We start from the raw sequence: 17,664 nt of genomic DNA, 5'->3' as shown, positions 1-17,664 counted from the left end.
AAGTTCTCCTGAATGCATTTTAGGATTTCGCACCCTCTATACCCTTCACACTAATTTTGTCCCAGTTAATATTAGGATAGTTGAAATCCCCTGCTATTTATGGCCCTGGACAACGTGGACCATTTCCCATAACTCGGGAGCCTCTTATCAACAAAGGCAGACATTGATGCAGAGATTCAGCATCGCTTCCAGTGCGTCAGCGGAGCCTTCGGCCGCCTGCGGAAAAAAGTGTTTGAAGACCAGGTCCTCAAATCTACCATCAAACTCATGGTCTACAGGGCTGTAGTAATACCCGCCCTCCTGTGTTGGTCTGAGGCATGGACGATGTACAGAAAGCACCTAAAGTCGCTGGAGATATATCACCAACGATGTCTCTGCAAGATCCTGCAAATCTCTTGGGAGGACAGGCGCACCAACATCAGTGTCCTCGACCAGGCTAACATCCCCAGTATTGAAGCACTGACCACACTCGATCATCTTCGCTGGGCAGGCCACATAGTACGTATGCCAAATACGAGACTCCCTAAGCAAACCCTTTATGCGGGGCTCCTTCATGGTAAACGAGCCAAAGGAGGACAGCAGAAACGTTATAAGGACACCCTCAAAGCCTTTCTAGTAAAGTGCGACATCACCACTGACACTTGGGAGACCCTGGCTGCAGACCGCCCGAGGTGGAGAAAGTCCATCCGGGAGGGCGTTGAGCTCTTTGAGTCTCGACACAAGGAGCATGAAGAGGCCAGGCGCAGGCAGCGGAAGGAGCGCGCGGCAAACCAGCCCCACCGACCCCTTCCCCCGACGAATGTCTGTCCCACCTGTAACAGGGTCTGTGGCTCCCTTATCGGATTGTTCAGCCATCAAAGAACTCACTTTGGGAGTGGAAGCAAGTCCTCATCGATTCCGAGGGACTGCCTATGATGATGATGAGTTTTTGCACTTCTTAGAAATTTGCCTACATATTTGCTCTTCTATCTCCCTCTCACTGTTTGGGGATCTATAATACATGCCCGGCAGTGTGATTGGCTCTTTTTTGTTTTTCAGTTCGACCCATATGGCCTCGTTTGATGATCTCTCCAACATATCATCCCTCCTCACCGCTGTACTAGTTTCTTTAATCAATACTGCGACCCCCTCCCTCCCTTTTTACGCCCCTCTCTATCCCATCTGAAGATCCTGTAACCAGGAATGTTGAGCTGCCATACCTGCTCCTCTTTTAGCCATATCTCTGTAATGGCTATAATATTATACTCCCAATTGTCGACCTGTGCTCTCAGCTCATCTGCCTTATTCGCTATACTCCTTGCATTGAAGTATATATCATTTATTACAGCCAGACCTCCTTGTTGACTACTTTCTAGCCCTTGTTTCCTCTGTCCTTCAAATTTTACTTTCTACATTTTTGCTTTCTAATTCCAGCTTTACTCCCCTCTCTACTGAATCTATTTTCAGGTTCCCAACCCCCTGCTAGTTTAAACCTTCCCCAACAGCACTAGCAAACCTCACCGCAAGGATATTGGTTCCGGCTCTGTTGAGGAGCAACCCATCCGGCTTGTACAAGTCCCACCTCCTCCAGAAGGGGTCCCAATGCCTCAGGAATCTAAAGCCCTCCCACCTGCACCATCACTCCAGCCACGCATTCATCTGCTCTATCCTCCTGTTTCTGTACTCACTAGCTCGTGGCACCGGGAGTAATAGGAGATTACTACCTTTGAGGTCCTCTTTTTAATCTCTTTCCTAGCTCCCTAAACTCTGCCTGCAGGACATCATCCCTCTTTCTACCTCTGTCATTGGTACCGATATGGACCACGACCTCTGGCTGTTCACCCTCTCCCCCTAGAATGCTCTGCAGCCGCTCGGTGACATCCTTGACCCTGGCACCAGGGAGGCAACATACCATCCTGGAGTCAGGTCTGTGGCCACAGAAATGCCTGTCTGCTCCACTGACTATTGAATCCCCTACCACTGTAGCTCTTCCATTCTTCTTCCTACCCCCGTGTAGCTGAGCCACCCGTGGTGCCGTGGACTTGGCTCTAGCTGCACTTCCCAGAGCTACCATTACCCTCACCAGTACCCAGAACAGAATACTGGTTGGAGAGAGAGATGGACTCAGATGACTCCTGCCCTACCTGCCTAGTCCTCCTTTTCTGTCCGGTGGTCACCTACTCCCTCTCTGCCTGCACACTCTTAAGCTGTGGGGTAACCACCTCTAGAAACATGCTATCCACATAGCTCTCAGCCTTGTGGATGCACCGCAGTGACTCCCGCCGCTGTTTGAGCTCCGAAATGCGGAGCTCGAGTTGGTGCAGCTGGAGACACCTCCTGCACACATGGTCGTCCCGGTTGCGCAAAGCGTCTAGGGCTTCCCAAATGCCGCAGGATGTGCAATCCACGGGACTGAGCTGCCCTGCCATCACTCTAGTTAGACTATCAAGCAAAAATACTCTCTAAACCTTCGCAAAACACACCCAGCAGCTACTGAGCAATCAGCTGATTTAATTAATTCGGGTTTTTAGATTAGAAATATCACTTAATAATTTAATTACAGCTTCTTTATTTAAAAGAGTAAGAACTAACCTTTATTTAAAAGACTAAGAACAAAGTTAAGAGAATAAAAACACATTCACCCACTACTCACCAATCAGCTACTTTCCTTGTGCTGACATCACTTTTAAACTCTGATGTCCATTTCGAATGTTGCCAGTTGAGCCTTGCTTTTAAGCGCTCTGCCTTGCCTCAGCTCCCGCTGCTGCTCCCACATTCTCTAGAGTTTAGAAGAATGAGAGGTGATCTCATTGAAACATACAAAATTCTTACAGGGCTTGACAGGGCAGACGCAGGGAGGATGTTTCCCCCGGGCTGGGGAGTCGAGAACCAGGGGTCACAGTCTCAGGATAAGGGATCGGCTATTTAGGACAGAGATGAGGAGAAATTTCTTCACTCAGAGGGTGGTGAATCTTTGGAATTCTCTGCCCCAGAAGTCTGTGGAGGCTCAGTCGTTGAGTATTTCAAGATAGCGATTGATAGATTTTTGGATATTAAGGGAATCGAGGGATATGGGGATAGTGCAGGCAAGTGGAGTTGAGGTAGAAGATCAGCCATGATCTCACTGAGTGGCGGAGCAGGCTCGAGGGGCCAAATGGCCGACTCCTGCTCCTAGTTTTTTATGTTCTTATGTTCCTTAGTAGTAATGAGGTTGGGGACAGCATTAAACAAGAAATAAGGGAGGTGTGCAATAAAGGTATAGCAGTAATTATGGGCGACTTTAATCTACATACTGATTGGGCTAACCAAACTGGTAGCAATGCGGTGGAGGAGGATTTCCTGGAGTGTAATAGGGATGGTTTTCTAGACCAATATGTCGAAGAACCAACCAGAGAGCTGGCCATCCTAGACTGGGGATGTGTAATGAGAAGGGACTAATTAGCAATCTTGTTGTGCGAGGCCCCTTGGGGAAGAGTGACCATAATATGGTAGAATTCCTTATTAAGATGGAGAGTGACACAGTTAATTCGGAAACTAGGGTCCTGAACTTAAGGAAAGGTAACTTCGACGGTATGAGGCGTGAATTGGCTAGAATAGACTGGCGAAGGATACTTAAAGGGTTGATGGTGGATAGGCAATGGTAAACATTTAAAGATCACATGAATGAACTTCAGCAATTGTACATCCCTGTCTGGAGTAAAAATAAAACGGGGAAGGTGGCTCAACCATGGCTAACAAGGGAAATTAAAGATAGTGTTAAAGCCAAGGAAGAGGCTGTAAATTAGCTAAAAAAAAGCAACAAACCTGAGGACTGGGAGAAATTTAGAATTCAACAGAGGAGGATTAAGGGTTTAATTAAGACGGGGAAAATAGAGTACGAGCGGAAGCTAGCAGGGAACATAAAAACTGACTGCAAAAGCTTCTATAAATATGTGAAAAGAAAAAGATTAGTGAAGATAAACATAGGTCCCTTGCTGTCGGATTCAGGTGAATTTATAATGGGGAACAAAGAACTGGCATACCAATTGAACCAATACTTCGGTTCTGTCTTCACGAAGGAAGACACAAATAACCTTCCGAATGCAGGGGACAGTGGGTCTAGTGAGAAGGAGGAACTGAAGGATATCCTTATTAGACAGGAAATTGTGTTCGGGAAATTGATGGGATTGAAGGCCGATAAATCCCCAGGGCCTGATCGTCTGCATCCCAGAGTACTTAAGGAAGTGGTCCTAGAAATAGTGGATGCATTGGTGATCATTTTCCAACAGTCTATCGACTCTGGATCAGTTCCTATGGACTGGAGGGTAGCTAATGTAACACCACTTTTTTAAAAAGGAGGGAGAGAGAAAACGGGTAATTATAGACCGGTTAGCCTGACATCAGTAGTGGGGAAAATGTTGGAATCAATCATTAAGGATGAAATAGCAGCGCATTTGGAAAGCAGTTACAGGATCGGACCAAGTCAGCTAGGATTTATGAAAGGGAAATCATGCTTGATGAATCTTCTGGAATTTTTTGAGGATGTAACTAGCAGAGTGGACAAGGGAGAACCAGTGGATGTGATGTATTTGGACTTTCAAAAGGTTTTTGACAAGGTCCCGCACAAGGGATTGGTGTGCAAAATTAAAGCGCATGGTATTGGGGTTAATGTACTGATGTGGATAGAGAACTGGTTGGCAGACAGGAAGCAGAGAGTCGGGATAAACGGGTCCTTTTCAGAATGGCAGGCAGTGACTTGTGGGGTGCCGAAGGGCTCAGTACTGGGACCCCAGCTCTTTACAATATACATTAACGATTTAGATGAAGGAATTGAGTGTAATCTCTCCAAGTTTGCAGATGACACTAAACTGGGTGGTGGTGTGAGCTGTGAGGAGGACGCTAAGAGGCTGCAGGGTGACTTGGATAGGTTAGGTGAGTGGGCAAATGCATGGCAGATGCAGTATAATGTGGATAAATGTGAGGTTATCTATTTTGGGGGCAAAAACAGGAAGACAAAATATTATCTGTATGGCGGCAGATTAGGAAAAGGGGAGGTGCAACGAGACCTGGGTGTCATGGTTCATCAGTCACTGAAAGTGGGCATGCAGGTACAGCAGGCGGTAAAGAAGCCAAATGGTATGTTGGCCTTCATAGCGAGGGGATTTGAGTATAGGAGCAGGGAGGTCTTACTGCAGTTGTACTGGGCCTTAGTGAGGCCTTACCTGGAATATTGTGTTCAGTTTTGGTCTCCTAATCTGAGGAAGGACGTTCTTGCTATTGAGGGAGTGCAGCGAAAGTTCACCAGACTGATTCCAGAAATGGCTGGACTGTCATATGAGGAGAGACTGGATCAACTGGGCCTCTATTCACTGGAGTTTAGAAGGATGAGAGGGGATCTCATAGAAACGTATAAGATTCTGACAGGAATGGACAGGTTAGATGCGGGAAGAATGTTCCCGATGTTGGGGATGTCCAGAACCAGGGGACATAGCCTGAGGATAAGGGGTAGGCCATTTATGATTGAGATGAAGAGAAACTTCTTCACTCAGAGAGTTGTTAACCTATGGAATTCCCTGCCGCAGAGAGTTGTTGATGCTAGTTCATTGGATATTTTCAAGAGGAAGTTCGATATGGCCCTTACGGCTAAGGGGATCAATGAGTATGGAGAGAATGCAGGAAAGGGGCACTGAGGGAATGATCAGCCATGATCTTATTGAATGGCGGTGCAGGCTCAAAGGTCTGAATGGCCTACTCCTGCACCTATTTTCTATGTTTCTATGTTTCTAAGTATACCAAAACTATACAGTATTCCAGGTCTTGCCAAAGCCCTATATAATTGCAGTAAGACTTATTTACTCTTATACTGCAATCCCTTTGTAAAAAAGGATATCATACATTTGCTCTCCTAATTCCTTGCCGTACCTACATGTTAACTTTCTGTGATTTGTGTAAAAGGACACCCAGGTCCATTTAAATACCAACATTTCCCAATCTCACACCATTTAAAAAATATTCTGCTTTTCTATGTTTCCTACCAACGACAACAACATATTTGTATATAATGTAGTGAAACACCCCAAGGAACTTCATAGGAGTATTATGAGGTAAAAATCTGACACAGTCGAGAAAATAGAGTAGGTGACCAAAAGCTTGGTCAAAGAGGTAGGTTTTAAGGAGCGTCTTGAAGGAGGAAAGAGAGGTAGAGAGGCTGAGAGGTTTAGGCAGGGAATTCCAGAGCTTCGGGCCTAGGCAACAGAAGGAAGTGGATAACTTCAATTTTCCCCGCAGCCTGATAGTCTGCATCCCAGAGTACAGGAGAGAGGCTCAGGAGGTGCGTGGAGAGGTCTATAAAAAGGCCCAGCGTCCGAGAGTCGTCGGGAGTCGTGGTGTGTCGGCGAGAGGCTCGGGAGGTGCGTGGAGAGGTCTATAAAAAGGCCCAGCGTCCGAGAGTCGTCGGGAGTCGTGGTGTGTCGGCGAGAGGCTCGGGAGGTGCGTGGAGAGGTCTATAAAAAGGCCCAGCGTCCGAGAGTCGTCGGGAGTCGTGGTGTGTCGGCGAGAGGCTCGGGAGGTGCGTGGAGAGGTCTATAAAAAGGCCCAGCGTCCGAGAGTCGTTGGGAGTCGTGGTGTGTCGGCGAGAGGCTCGGGAGATGCGTGGAGAGGTGTGCTTGTGCAGCTACAGGGAAAAGGCAAAAAAGAAGTAGAAAGAAATCGAAATGTGACGTCACAGCCAAGGGGGTAAGTGATTGGCTGGTGGTTGGTGAGCAGCTTTTCTTTTTCTTTCTATATCAGTAAGTAACATTTAGCATTGTTGTTGCCAACTTAAGTGTATCTAAGGGTTAAGTCATGGCAGGAGAGCTTGGACACGTGTTATGCTCCTCCTGTACCATGTGGGAAGTCAGGGACGCTTCTGGTGTTCCTGACGACTACGTGTGCGGGAAGTGTATCCATCTCCAGCTCCTGACGGACCGCAATACGGCACTGGAGCTGCGGGTGGATTCACTCTGGAGCATCCACGATGCTGAGAATGACGTGAATAGCACGTTTAGCGAGTTGGTCACACCGCAGCTAAAGGGTACTCAGCCAGATAGTAAATAGGTTACCAGCAGGAAGAGCAGTGTGAGGAAGGTAGTGCAGGGGTCCCCTGCGGTCATCCCCCTGCAAAACAGATACACTGCTTTGGGTACTGTTGAGGGGGATGACTCATCAGGGGAAGACAGCAGCAGCCAAGTTCATGGCACCGTGTCTGGCTCTGCTGCACAGGAGGGCAGGAAAAAGAGTGGGAGAGCGATAGTGATAGAGGATTCGATTGTAAGGGGAATAGATAGCCGTTTCTGCGGCCGCAATCGAGACTCCAGGATGGTATGTTGCCTCGCAGGTGCAAGGGTCAAGGATTCTCGGAGCAGGTGCAGGACATTCTGAAAAGGGAGGGTGAACAGCTAGTTGTCGTGGTGCACATTGTTACCAACGATATAGGTAATAAAAGGGATGAGGTCCGACAAGACGAATTTAAGGAGCTAGGAGCTAAATTAAAATGTAAGACCTCAAAAGTAGTAATCTCAGGATTGCTACCAATGCCACGTGATAGTCAGAGTAGGAATCGCAGGATAGCTCAGATGAATACATGGCTTGAGCAGTGGTGCAGCAGGGAGGGATTCAAATTCCTGGGGCATTGGAACCGGTTCTGGGGGAGGTGGGACCAGTACAAACCAGACGGTCTGAACCTGGGCAGGACCAGAACCAATGTCCTAGGGGGAGTGTTTGCTAGTGCTGTTGGGGAGGAGTTAAACTAATATGGCAGGGGGATGGGAACCAATGCAGGGAGACAGAGGGAAACAAAAAGGAGACAAAAGCAAAAGAGAGAAAGCAGATGAGTAAAAGTGGAGGGCAGAGAAACCCAAGGCAAAAAACAAAAAGGGCCACTGAATATAAAGGGGCTGCAGGAGGGGTCAAAACTAAAAATCATGGTTTAAAAACTAGTATTAAAACACTACCTAAACGCACGCAGCATTCGAAATAAAGTAAATGAGTTGACGGCACAAATCATTACAAATGGGTATGATTTGGTGGCCATTACAGAAACGTGGTTGCAGGGTGGCCAAGACTGGGAATTAAACATACAGGGGTATCTGACGATTCGGAAAGATAGACAAGAAGGGAAATGAGGTGGGGTAGCTCTGTTAATAAAGGATGATATCAGGGCAGTTGTAGAGACGATATTGGCTCTAATGAACAAAATGTTGAATCATTGTGGGTTAAGATTAGAGATAGTAATGGGAAAAAGTCACTGGTGGGTGTAGTTTATAGGCCCCCAAATAATAATTTCACAGTGGGGAGGGCAATAATCAAGGGAATAATGGAGGCATGTGAAAAAGGAACGGCAGTAATCATGGGGGATTTTAACCGACATATCGATTGGTCAAATCAAATCGCACGGGGTAGCCTGGAGGAGGAATTCATAGAATGCATACGGGATTGTTTCTTAGAACAGTATGTTACAGAACCTACAAGGGAGCAAGCTATCTTAGATCTGTGTAATGAGACAGGAATAATAAACGATCTCCTAGTAAAAGATCCTCTCGGAATGAGTGATCACAATATGGTTTAATTTGTAATACAGATTGAGGATGAGGAAGTAGTGTCTCAAACGAGCGTACTATGCTTAAACAAAGGGGACTACAGTGGGATGAGGGCAGAGTTGGCTCAAGTAGACTGGAAACACAGACTAAACGGTGGCACAATTGAGGAACAGTGGAGGACTTTTAAGGAGCTCTTTCATATTGCTCAACAAAAATATATTCCAGTGAAAAAGAAGGACGGTGAGAGAAGGGATAACCAGCCGTGGATAACCAAGGAAATAAAGGAGAGTATCAAATTAAAAACCAATGCGTATAAGGTGGCCAAGGTTAGTGGGAAAATAGAAGAGTGGAAAAATTTTAAACGACAGCAAAGAATGACTAAGAAAGCAATAAAGAAAGGAAAGATAGATTACGAAGGTAAACTTGCGCAAAACAGAAAAATGGATAGTAAAAGCTTTTACAGATATATAAAACGGAAAAGAGTGACTAAAGTAAATGTTGGTCCCTTAGAAGATGAAAAGGGGGATTTAATAATGGGAAATGTGGAAATGGCTGAGACCTTAAACAATTATTTTGTTTCGGTCTTCACAGTGGAAGACACAAAAACCATGCCAAAAATTGCTGGTCACAGGAATGTGGGAAGGGAGGACCTTGAGACAATCACTATCACTAGGGGGGCAGTGCTGGACAGGCTAATGGGACTCAAGGTAGACAAGTCCTCTGGTCCTGATGAAATGCATCCCAGGGTATTAAAAAAGATGGCGAAGTTATCGCAGATGCATTCGTTATAATCTACCAAAATTCTCTGGACTCTGGGGAGGTACCAGCGGATTGGAAAGCAGCTAATGTAACGCCTCTGTTTAAAAAAGGGGGCAGACAAAAGGCAGGTAACTATAGGCCGGTTAGTTTAACATCTGTAGTGGGGATAATGCTTGAAACTATCATTAAGGAAGAAATAGCGGGACATCTAAATAGGAATAGTGCAATCAAGCAGACACAGCATGGATTCATGAAGGGGAAATCATGTTTAACTAATTTACTGGAATTCTTTGAGGATATAACGAGCATGGTGGATAGAGGTGTACCGATGGATGTGGTGTATTTAGATTTTCAAAAGGCATTCGATAAGGTGCCACACAAAAGGTTACTGCAGAAGATAAAGGCACGCGGAGTCAGAGGAAATGTGTTAGCATGGATAGAGAATTGGCTGGCGAACAGAAAGCAGAGAATCGCAATAAATGGGTCCTTTTCGGGTTTGAAATCGGTGATTAGTGGTGTGCCACAGGGATCGGTGCTGGGACCACAACTGTTTACAATATACATAGATGACTTGGAAGAGGGGACAGAGTGTAGTGTAACAAAATTGGCAGATGACACAAAGATTAGTGGGAAAGCGGGTTGGGTAGAGGAAACAGAAAGGCTGCAAAGAGATTTAGATAGGTTAAGCGAATGGGCTAAGGTTTGGCAGATGGAATACAATGTCGGAAAGTGTGAGGTCATCCACCTTGGAAAAAAAAACAGTATTTGAATGGGGAGAAATTACAACATGCTGCGGTGCAGAGGGACCTGGGAGTCCTTGTGCATGAAACTCTTTTAGAGTCTACCTGCAAAACATAAAACATTTATCCGTGCCACCCGACCTGGATGACACACCAGACATTTACAAGGCCCTTTTTTTTTCCCCCTTTTTTTTTGTTTTTTTTTTGGGCACTAAAATCAAATTTTTTCCTTTTTCCAGTGCCCCCAATAAAAGGAGAGGGGTACACTAAAAGCACCGGCAATTGAAACAAATTGAACTTTAAAACGTAAAATCAAATAAAAATTTGGTTGCCGGGCGTGATGATGCACTCCAGTCCTTCCGGTGCCCACCTCTCACGGAAGGCCGCGAGCGTACCGGTGGACACGCGTGCTCCATCTCCAAGGACACCCTGGACCGGATGTAAGAGCGGAAGAGAGGCAGGCAGTCAGGTTGAACGACCCACTCGACCGCCCGCTGCCTGGACCGGCTGATGGCACCCTTGGCCGTGCCCAGGAGCAGTCCTACGAGGAGACCCTCAACCTACCCGCTCCCCTCCGCACAGGGTGCCCAAAGATCAGGAGAGTGGGACTGAAGTGCAGCCAGAATTTCAGGAGCAGCCCCTTCAAATAGTGGAACAGGGGCTGCAACCTCGTGCACTCAATAAAAACATGGAACACGGACTCCTCCAGACCGCAGAAATTGCAGGCGGCCTGGGAGTCCGTGAACCGGCTTAAAAATTTATTGCACGGCACTGCTCCGTGCACCACCCTCCAGGCCAAGTCCCCGATGAAAAGTGGGAGGACCCCTGCGTAGAGTGCCCTCTATCGGGGACCCCCGCCTCCTCCGGACGGCAAGATGGTACGCCATGGCGTGTCCGGACGGCAGGCGAGGATGGCAAAGTTGAGAGTGTGCAGGAGCAGCCCGTACAGGAAACCCCTCCGCGCGGAACTGAAAGGCACGGAGGGAATTTCCCCGAGGCGGCTCAAAAAGTTAGTTTGCAGGTGCAGCAGGTAATCAGGAAGGTGAATGGAATGTTGGCCTTCATTGCGAGAGGGATGGAGTACAAAAGCAGTGAGATCCTTCTGCAACTGTATAGGGTATTGGTGAGGCCGCACCTGGAGTACTGCGTGCAGTTTTGGTCACCTTACTTAAGGAAGGATATACTAGCTTTGAGGGGGTACACAGACGATTCACGAGGCTGATTCCAGAGGTGAGGGAGTTACCTTATGATGATAGATTGAGTAGACTGGGTCTTTACTCGTTGGAGTTCAGAAGGATGAGGGGTGATCTTATAGAAACATTTAAAATAATGAAAGGAATAGACAAGATAGAGGCAGAGAGGTTGTTTCCACTGGTCGGGGAGACTAGAACTAGGGGGCACAGCCTCAAAATACGGGGGAGCCAATTTAAAACCGAGTTGAGAAGGAATTTCTTCTCCCAGAGGGTTGTGAATCTGTGGAATTCTCTGCCCAAGGAAGCAGTTGAGGCGAGCTCATTGAATGTATTCAAGTCACAGATAGATAGATTTTTAACCAATAAGGGAATTAAGGGTTACGAGGAGCGGGCGGGTAAGTGGAGCTGAGTCCACGGCCAGATCAGCCATGATCTTGTTAAATGGCGGAGCAGGCTCGAGGGGCTAGATGGCCTACTCCTGTTCCTAATTCTTATGTTCTTATGTTCTTATGGAACCGACTAGAATGCTGACCATCCTAGACTGGGTGATGTGTAATGAGAAGGGACTAATTAGCAATCTTGTTGTGCGAGGCCCCTTGGGGAAGAGTGACCATAATATGGTAGAATTCTTTATTAAGATTGAGAGTGACACAGTGAATTCAGAAACTAGGGTCCTAAACTTAAGACAAGCTAACTTCAATGGCATGAGGCGTGAATTGGCTAGAATAGACTGGCAAATGATACTTAAAGGTTTCACGGTGGATAGACAATGGCAAACATTTATGGATCACATGGATGAACTTCAACACTTGTACATCCCTGTCTGGAGTAAAAATAAAACAGGGAAGGTGGCTCAACCGTGGCTAACAAGGGAAATTCAGGATCGTGTTAGATCCAAGGAAGAGGCACATAAATTGGCCAGAAAAAGTAGCAAACCTGTGGACTGGGAGAAATTTAGAATTCAGCAGAGGAGGACAAAGGCTTTAATTAGGAGGGGGAAAATAGAGTATGAGAGGAAGCTTGCCGGGAACATAAAAACGGACTGCAAAAGCTTCTATAGATATGTGAAGAGAAAAAGATTGGTGAAAACAAACATAAGTCCCTTGCAGTCGGACTCAGGTGAATTAATAATGGGGAACAAAGAAATGGCAGACCAACTGAACAAATACTTTGGTTCTGTCTTCACGAAGGAAGACACAAATGACCTTCCGAATGTACTAGGGGACCGAGGGTCTAGTGAGAAGGAGGAACTGAAGGATATCCTTATTAAGCGGTAAATTGTATTGAGGAAATTGATGGGGTTGAAGGCCCATAAATCCCCAGGGCCTGATTGACTGCATCTCAGAGTACTTAAGGAGGTGGCCCTAGAAATAGTGGATGCATTGGTAATCATTTTCCAACAGTCTATCGACTCTGGATCAGTTCCTATGGACAGGATGGTAGCTAATGTAACGCCACTCTTTAAAAAGGAGGGAGAGAGAAAATGGGTAATTATACACCGGTTAGTGTGACATCAGTGGTGGGGAAAATGTTGGAATCTATTATTAAGGATGAAATAGCAGCGCATTTGGAAAGCGGTGACAGGATCGGTCCAAGTCAGCATGGATTTATGAAAGGGAAATCATGCTTGACCAATCTTCTGGAATTTTTTGAGGCTGTAACTAGCAGAGTGGACAAGGGAGAACCAATGGATGTGGTTTATTTGGACTTTCAAAAGGCCCTTGACAAGGTACCACATAAGAGATTGATGTATAAGATCAAGGCACATGCTATTGGGGGTAATGTACTGGCATGGATAGAGAATTGGTTGGCAGGCAGGAAGCAGAGAGTTGGGATAAATGGGTCCTTTTCAGAATGGGAGGCAGTAACTCGTGGAGTACCACAGAGCTCAGTGCTGGGAGCCCAGCTCTTCACAATATGCATTAATGATTTGGATGCAGGAATTGAGGGTAATATCTCCAAGTTTGCAGATGACACTAAGCTGGGTGGCGGAGTGAGCTGTGAGGAGGATGCTAAGAGGCTGCAAGGTGATTTGGACATGTTAGGAGAGTGGACAAATGCATGGTAGATGCAGTATAATGTGGATAAACGTGAGGTTATCCACTTTGGTGGCAAAAACACGAAGGCAGAATATTATCTGAATGGCGGCAGGTTAGGAAAAGGGGAGGTGCAACGAGACCTGGATGTCATGGTTCATCAGTCATTGAAAGTTGGCATGCAGGTGCAGCAGGCGGTGAAGAAGGCCAATGGCATGTTGGCCTTCATAGCTAGGGGATTTGAGTATAGGAGCAGGGAGGTCTTACTGGAATTGTACAGGGACTTGGTGAGGCCGCACCTGGAATATTGTGCTCAGTTTTGGTCACCTAATCTGAGGAAGGACGTTCTTGCTATTGAAGGAGTGCAGCGAAGGTTCTCCAGACTGATTCCAGGGATGGCTGGACTGACATATGAGGAGAGACTGGATCAACTGGGCCTTTATACACTGGAGTTTAGAAGGATGAGAGGGTATCTCATAGAAACGTATAAGATTCTGACGGGACGGGACAGGTTAGAAGCGAGAAGAATGTTCCCTATGTTGGGGAAGTCCAGAACCAGGGGACATAGACTTAAGATAAGGAGCAGACCATTTAGGACTGAGATGAGGAGAAACTTCTTCACTCAGGGAGTTGTTAACCTGTGGAATTATGTGCCGCAGAAAGTCGTTGATGCCAATTCATTGGATATATTCAAGAGGGAGTTAGATGTGGCCCTTACGGCTAAAGGGATCAAGGGGTATGGAGAGAAAGCGGGAAAGGGGTACTGAGGTGAATGATCAGCTATGATCATATTGAATGGTGGTGCAGGCTCGAAATGCCGAATGGCCTATTCCTGCACCTATTTTCTATGTTTCTATGTTTCTATGTTTCTATGTTAAGAAAGTGGCCCTAGAAATAGTGGATGCATTGGTGGTCATTTTCTAACAGTCTATCGACTCTGGATCAGTTCCTATGGACTGGAGGGTAGCTAATGTAACACCACTTTTTAAAAAAGGACGGAGAGAGAAAACAGTGAATTATAGACCGGTTAGTCTGACATCAGTAGTGGGGAAAATGTTGGAATCAATTATTAAAAATGAAATAACAGCACATTTGGAAAGCAGTGACAGGGTTGGTCCAAGTCAACATGGATTTATGAAAGGGAAATCATGCTTAACAAATCTTCTCGAATTTTTTGAGGATGTAACTTGTCGAGTGGACAAGGAGAACCAGTGGATGTGGTATATTTGGACTTTCAAAAGGCTTTTGACAAGGTCCCGCAGAAGAGATTGCTGTGCAAAATTAAAGCACATGGTTAAGGGGGTAATGTATTGACGTGAATAGAGAACTGGTTGGCAGACAGGAAGCAGAGAGTCGGGATAAACAGGTCCTTTTCAGAATGGCAGGCAGTGACTAGTGGGGTGCCACAGGGCTCAGTGCTGGGACCCCAGCTATTTGCAATATACATCAATGATTTAGATGAAGGAATTGAGTGTAATATCTCCAAGGTTGCAGATGACACTAAACTGGGTGGCGTTGTGAGCTGTGAGGAGGACGCTAAGAGGCTGCAGGGTGACTTGGACAGGTTAGGTGAGTGCGCAAATACATGGCTGATGCAGGATAATGTGGATAAATGTGAGGTTCTCGACTTTGGGGGCAAAAACACAAAGGCAGAATATTATCTGAATGGTGGCAGATTAAGAAAAAGGGAGGTGCAACAAGACCTGGGTGTCATGGTACATCAGTCATTGAAATTTGGCATGCAGGTACAGCAGGCGGTGAGGAAGGCAAATGGTATGTTGGCCTTCATAGCTCGGGGTTTTGAGTATAGGAGCAGGGAGGTCTTACTGCAGTTGTACAGGGCCTTGGTGAGGCCTCACCTGGAATATTGTGTTCAGTTTTGGTCTCCTAATCTGAGGAAGGACATTCTTGCTATTGAGGGAGTGCAGCGAAGGTTCACCAGACTGATTCCCGGGATGTCTGGACTGACATATGAGGAGAGACTGGATCGACTGGGCCGGTATTCACTTGAGTTTAGAAGGATGAGAGGGGATCTCATATAAAATTCTGACGGGACTGGACAGGTTAGATGCAGGAAGAATGTTCCTGATGTTGGGGAAGTCCAGAACCAGGGGTCACAGTCTAAGGATAAGGGGTAAGCCATTTAGGACTGAGATGAGGAGAAACTTCTTCACTCAGAGAGTTGTTAACCTGTGGAATTCCCTACCGCAGAGAGTTGTTGATGCCAGTTCGCTGGATATATTCAAGAGGGAGTCAGATATGACCCTTACGGCTAAAGGCATCAAGGGGTATGGAGAGAAAGCAGGAAAGGGGTACTGAGGCGAATGATCAGCCTTGATCTTATTGAATGATGGTGCAGGCTCGAAGGGCCTACTCCTGCTACTATTTTCTATGTTTCTGTTTTTATGTTTCTCCACGTTATATTCCTTATGCCATGTTCTTGCCAACTCACTTAACCTGTCTATCTTTTTTTACAGCCTCTTTGCATCTTCCTCACAATGTACTTTCCATCTAGCTTTGTATGTCAGTCTTAAATGGCCGACCCCTTATTCTGAGACTATGACCCTGTTGTGTATGTGATAACTCGATAGACTGAATACTGTAAACTAACACAAGTACAAAAGCTGGCTCTGCTTGATTTGGGCCCAAAGTGATTACATTACAAGATGGCTTGCCTTTTATACCTGGGCTGCACACAAATGCGCACAGTCCAATGACCTCCGACACTTGTGCCACCTGGTGGCTAGTAACCCCAAGCATACATACATGAAAATATCCCCCTTTATGAAATTAGTAACAGTCTTTTTACAGATTGAGATGGTCCGGGGTTTTCCGCTCCCGAGTTGATCGTCTCAGTTCAACTCCAGCCTTGGGCGAGCGTTCTGAGTCTGTTATGACTCGGAGTTGGGTAGCCGATCTGATGGGAGTGAAAATGACCATGTCAGGGATTGAAAGTCCAGATTCATTGATGACAGCAGAGTCCTTTGATGACTGAAGGTAGGTTGGTTGGTCACCGATTGTGTCTTCCTCAGACTGTTCCGGTTCATCTGTGTGACAGGATTGTTGACAGAAATGTCGGGTGACACAGCAGCGCGATCATGATACCACTGCTGACTTTGACGTCTGTATTCAACATTATCCTTCAAGTCAGGGTCGACAAGAGAGAGCTTGGTCTTGAGACCTCTCTTCATCAATAGTTCAGCAGGGGAGACCCCGGTAAGCATGTGGGGTCTTGTCCTGCAACTAAGCAATATGCACGACAAGCGAGTCTGCAGTGAACCTTGAGTTACACGTTTCATACTCTGCTTCATGGTTTGGACAGCACGCTCTGCTTGACCATTAGAAGCGGGTTTGAACGGTGCTGACCTCACATGTTTAATACAATTAAGTTTCATGAACTCTTGAAGCTCCAGACTAGTGAAGCAAGATACATTGTCGCTTACAATGAAATCAGGCAGACCATGAGTGGCAAACATGACACGAAGGCTCTCAATGGTAGCTGTGGATGTACTGGATGACATGATTATACACGCTATCCACTTGGAATATGCATCCACCACAATTAAAAACATCTTTCCCAAGACGGGACCTGCAAAGTCGATGTGGATCCTGGACCATGGTTTAGATGGCTATGAGCATAGATTCAGCGGCGATTCCACTGGTGCTTATTAAGCTGCATGCAATGTTGCACTGATGTACACATGATTCCAGATCAGAGTCAATTCCAGGCCACCATACACGAGACCTGGCAACAGCTTTCACCATGACAATACTGGGATGAGTGCTATATAGATCATGTACAAATTTCTCTCTGCCTTTCTTAGGCATAACAACATGATTATCCCACAGTAAACAATCTGACTGAATGGATTGTTCGTCTTTGCGACGGTTGTAAGGTTTGGTCTCATTACACATTTGCTTGGGTAAGGCAGACTAATCACCACTAAGGACACAACATTTCACAACTGATAATATCGGGTCCTGGCTGGTCCAGTCTTAACTTGTTGAGCAGTGACAGAAACATAGAAATATAGAAATTAGGTGCAGGAGCAGGCTATTCGGCCCTTAGAGCCTGCACCGCCATTCAATAAGATCATGGCCGATCATTCAACCTCAGTACCCCTTTCCTGCTTTCTCTCCATACCCCTTGATCCCTTTGGCCATAAGGCCCATATCTAACTCCCTTTTGAATATATCTAACGACTGGCCTCAACAACTCTCTGCGGCAGGGAATTCCACAGGTTTACCACTCTCTGAGTGAAGAAGTTTCTCCTCATCTCGGTCCTAAATGGCTTACCCCTTATTCTTAGACTGTGACCTGGTTCTAGAACTCCCCAGCAACGGAAACATTCTTCTTGCCTCTAACCTGTCCAATCTCATCAGAATTTTATATGTTTCTATG

The 17,664-nt window shown here is 46.2% G+C and overlaps 1 protein-coding gene across 1 annotated transcript in view; it reads right to left on the bottom strand.

Annotated features, from left to right (window-relative positions):
* Positions 1 to 17,664, bottom strand: part of LOC139275325 (uro-adherence factor A) — a 292,625-nt gene that overhangs the window by 166,926 nt on the left and 108,035 nt on the right. Inside the window, exon 2 of the mRNA XM_070892631.1 lies at positions 2,633 to 2,758. The gene's annotated coding sequence lies outside the window, so the exon portion shown is untranslated. The remainder of the gene's footprint in view (positions 1 to 2,632; positions 2,759 to 17,664) is intronic.

This window comes from Pristiophorus japonicus, chromosome 10 (genome assembly GCF_044704955.1).
Source record: "Pristiophorus japonicus isolate sPriJap1 chromosome 10, sPriJap1.hap1, whole genome shotgun sequence".
NCBI classification, from domain to species: domain Eukaryota; kingdom Metazoa; phylum Chordata; class Chondrichthyes; family Pristiophoridae; genus Pristiophorus; species Pristiophorus japonicus.
Note: the sequence above shows the minus strand (reverse complement) of the source record. Positions and strands in the feature narration are given on the sequence as shown.